This window comes from Lathyrus oleraceus, chromosome 4 (genome assembly GCF_024323335.1).
Source record: "Lathyrus oleraceus cultivar Zhongwan6 chromosome 4, CAAS_Psat_ZW6_1.0, whole genome shotgun sequence".
NCBI classification, from domain to species: domain Eukaryota; kingdom Viridiplantae; phylum Streptophyta; class Magnoliopsida; order Fabales; family Fabaceae; genus Lathyrus; species Lathyrus oleraceus.
The window spans coordinates 470,205,550-470,209,861 of NC_066582.1; the positions used below are offsets into that span (position 1 = coordinate 470,205,550).

The following is a 4,312-nucleotide window of genomic DNA, read 5'->3' on the forward strand; positions in this document are numbered from 1 at the left end:
AGTTTGTATGTTAATTTCTACTTGCTTTTATTTACTTAGAAAAAGAGTAATTACAAATGGATAAAATGGGAAAAGAGTTAGTTAAAGTTAGAGAACTCGTCTTGGTTTCGCAACCTTGTGTCTGCGTATTTCTCATCGAGTGATGAGAAAAATCAGAACCATCGTAGTTCGTAGGTTTATTGGTTGGTTGATTTTAGTTTACGAAAATGATTTGTCTTTTTAGAATTAGGTGCACGGAGGCAAAAGAAGTTGATTTGTTGTGAAATTTTATCTTTTTTTTTTTGTTATTCTTTGATTGATTTAATAAAGTTAAAAATAAAAATAAAATGTTTTTTTTTGCATCTTTAACATTTTTATAAGGTTAAAATAGAAAACCTAAATTACTTTAATAAACCTAATAATTGAATTAATAAAACTAGTCTAAAAACCTAATAAAATAAATTGTTTTATTTACAAAATTAAATATCTACATTAATTCATATGAAAAACTATCTTAAAAATAGATAATTAAACTAAATTAAAGAAAAATTAAATAATAAAATTTAGGAGGTGTAAATAATACATCGGAATGTAGTAATAAGTTGGATATGTAAGTTTTGTTTTGGAAGAAGATGCAGGTTGTATTGCTTCAATATTGTAACAAGTTGTTGTTAATTGTTATGGATTATTATGAAGATGAAGAAGACCTAGGGTGTATGGTTTGAGTTTTTATTGGAAAAATATTTTGATTATGGTTTTATTTGAAATATGGAATATTTTTGTTGTGATATTGATTTGTGTTTTACAAAAGAGAAAAAAAAATAGTTTACAGAAAACTGAGAAAATTTTGTGGATTGATTTATAATATTAGTTTAAAATTTTGACTTATGATATTAGTTTGAAAAATTGGAAAAAAAAATTGGACTTATGATATTAGTTTTAAAAATTGAAAAAAAAATGGACTTATGATATTAGTTTAAAAATTTGTTTTAAAAATTTGTTTTTGAAAAATTGCTTTATGATTTTAGTTTAAAAAATTGTTTAAAAAATGATTTTAAAAAATTATATATTTTTAAATAATTTGTGAAATTAGTTAAAAAGTTGATATTTGCTTTTAAAAAAAGTTTGTTTTCATATTGATTTACAATATAAAACATAAAGGAAAATACGTGGATTTTACCTATTTCAATTTTGTTTGTTTATTTACAAGGTATTACATTATGAGTGCATACAACACAAAAATATACCAAGAAAAAAAGTAAAGAGATTATCAACCCGAAAGTTATCCGAGAAGAACTCCACAAGTATATTTCGTCTTCTTTCTCTCCTTTTCTTTGTTCTTTCTCCTTCTTTTGTTTGAATTGTTTCTGACTTCTCCTTCCTCTTTTGTTTGATGCAAGGGATTGCCTACTGAAATTTTGGTTGCAGGGCGACTGGAGCTTAAGATTTTAGGATTTAGTTGTTGTTATTCTTCGTTGTGAAGAACAACAATTTTAGGGATAATGATTTTGTAAAAAGTGAATGCATTTTCATTGTAATTTTAGGTCTTATTTATAGTGTAGAATTAAGTCTTATTTATAGTGTAGAATTAGGTCAAGACTTGAATGAGATTGATTCCGATTTGATAGTTTTGTATATGATTTAATCTGATTTATTTCTTTATGGCCAAGCAAATGAATATGGATGGATTAATGACATATGCGAATGTAGCAGCTAAAATTTAAATGATTTTGATTTTTTTATAATTTTAATGTAATAATAAAAATAATGTAATAATTGAAAATAATAACTAATATTGAATAATATTAATAATAACAAGAATAAAAAAGATTTTGGTTTTGATTTTGATTTTTAGACTAAAAATACATTAAAATAAATAATATAATAATTATTAAAAAATAATTTAATAAATATTCGAAGAAAAAAAAGTGCAATTTTTTAATTTTAAAATAATATAAATGAAGGTAAAACACAAAAAGGAGAAAAAACTCTAAAATTGGGGAAATGGTATTTGAACTCATGACCTCATGCTTGTACCTCCTTGAATTCCCACTTCACTACCAAATGGTCTATCTCATTCATTCAAGATAAAATACAAGTAAAACTCAAATAATAGTAAAATTCCGGACAATAATGGGGTATGACAGTTGCCCCTATTTAATTACCCTTCAACTCGAGAGTGCGAAGGACGAAGTCTTCGCACGTTCGTGGTAGAGGATAATTAAATATAGGGAGACCTCGATTTTGTCTCTTAAGAGGAAAATTATGGTGAAATGAACAAATGTATGAAGGATTTAACTTCGTTGAGGATATACGGTCAGACATTCATCCATATGTTAATGTTATACCTTTGAATCTTAGATTTGCCCTAATAATCCTTAGGTAGGATTTGGAATGAGTCATCTACTTGGATGTAGCAAAGATACCAAAGAGAATGTGATAAACAAGTGTCATAGAGAGAATGAAAAGATCTGGATGAGGCTAGAGAAGATCGAAGTGTTATTGGATGAAATGATCCTGGACGAGGCCAAGTGTAATCGAAGTGTTCCAGACGAACCAAAGATGATTTGAAATGATCCTGGACGAGGCCATGTCTAATCGAAATGTTCCAGATGGACCATATGATGGAGAAATGGTTTTGGCCGAGGCCAGATATAATCGAAGTGTTCCAGACGAATCAAAGATGATTGAAATGCTCCGGACGGACCATAGGTAGTTGATTGATTCTGGATGAGGTCAGATATAATCGAAGTGTTCCGACGAACCATATGTGATGGAATGATTCTAGACGAGGCCATATATAATCAAAGGGTTCCTGACAAACCAGAGGATGGAATGATTCTAGACGAGGCCATATATAATCGTAGGGTTCCAAACTGTTATAACTGAAAACATGACAACTAATTCTAACTTCCATAAATTTCCACTTCACCAACTGTCATAATAACTGAACCAAGTTACCTAATTGTTATAACTACAACTAACTTCCAAGTTCAAACCATTTAAGCCTAACTACATAACTAATTTCACCAACTTCAATCTACTAACACCTCAATTCAACATTTAACTAACTGCTACTAACATAATTTAACAGTGTCAAATTCATAACCATTTTCCTCTTGAAGCTAACTAACACTAACAGTTGCCCTAACTCTAACAACCACTGCCCAAAACCTTTGCCCGATTCTGTTAGGATTTCCCTCTATATAAAATCACCCACTCTTCAATCTTTAGGAATCAAAATCATTCCATCACTTCACTCTGCTCTCATCATTTTTTGCATCAATCACCAATCACCTCTTCCCTCTCACACCAAAGATCCAAAACTCCATTGTTGGAGCAAGCTTCATCTTGAAGCTTGCAACAATAGAGCTAAACCTACATTCCATTACCACTCTTTGTGCTCTACACTCTCCACTACACAATCAACAACAATGAAATCACAAAACAAATTCCTACGGACTACGTTTAAAGAAGGAGAAGAAGAAGTGATTGAAGTACTCAGTAAGGGATTTGGAAGCTTACATGATTAAAGATTCTCTGGGTTTTTTCTCTGTGTAATATTCAGCTTCATCTTCAACAAAGTCTGAGACAAACAACGGTATCGCAAGTAGGTCCTCAATTCCTCTTATTCTCGCTTTAATTCCGTCACTGCAATGTAGCCTTGTTGTATCCGAACCAAACCCCTAAAGTTTGAGTTCAGATTGAAGCTTCGTTGGCGTTTAATTTCGTATTTGGTAGTTTAGGTTTCATTGTGTTCTTTGTTCAATTCAGAGAATTGGTTAGGTTTTGGAATTAATTGAGGAAATATTGAGGGATAGGATGTTGAGAGGAGCGATTCGGTGGTAGTGTTTGGTTAATATAGAAAACTTCGCCGCCTCCGGCACGACGGAGCATAGTTTCAGCGAGAAAGCATACTTGGGAGTGAAACGAAGTTGAAACAAGGGAAATGTGGAAGTGGATTGAGCTGATACTTCCCACTCTTCTCTTGGCCACACGGTTGGGCTCAAAAGCTCATTAGGCCCATGAAGTTTCTATATGCACCTCTGTCATGTTTGTACACTCCCTTCTAAAGGCTATTAGCAAAAGCCAACATTGGGCTTGCCGATCATAAGCCCAACGCCACCTTTCCAGGCCACACTCCCTATGACTACTTTGCACCCCCTGCATAGCTAATTTCTTCTATTTTCTTTTAATTCATTTCTCATCATTTTCTACACACGTAATGCATGAAAAATGCTAAATAAAATACACATAAAAATGCTTAGGTTCCCATTTTAAGAGAACTCATTTTAGGTAGGATTTAATTCCATTTATAATCAATTAATGACAT

General features: G+C 31.3%; 1 long non-coding RNA gene across 1 annotated transcript; it reads right to left on the reverse strand.

Annotated features, from left to right (window-relative positions):
* Positions 1-1,160: 1,160 nt before the first annotated feature.
* LOC127076193 (uncharacterized) lies at positions 1,161-4,034 on the reverse strand. The gene is made up of 2 exons (XR_007786781.1): positions 3,505-4,034; positions 1,161-3,396 (listed from the first exon to the last, which is right to left on the reverse strand). It is a non-coding gene; the product is annotated as an uncharacterized LOC127076193 (long non-coding RNA).
* Between the last annotated feature and the right edge of the window lie 278 nt (positions 4,035-4,312).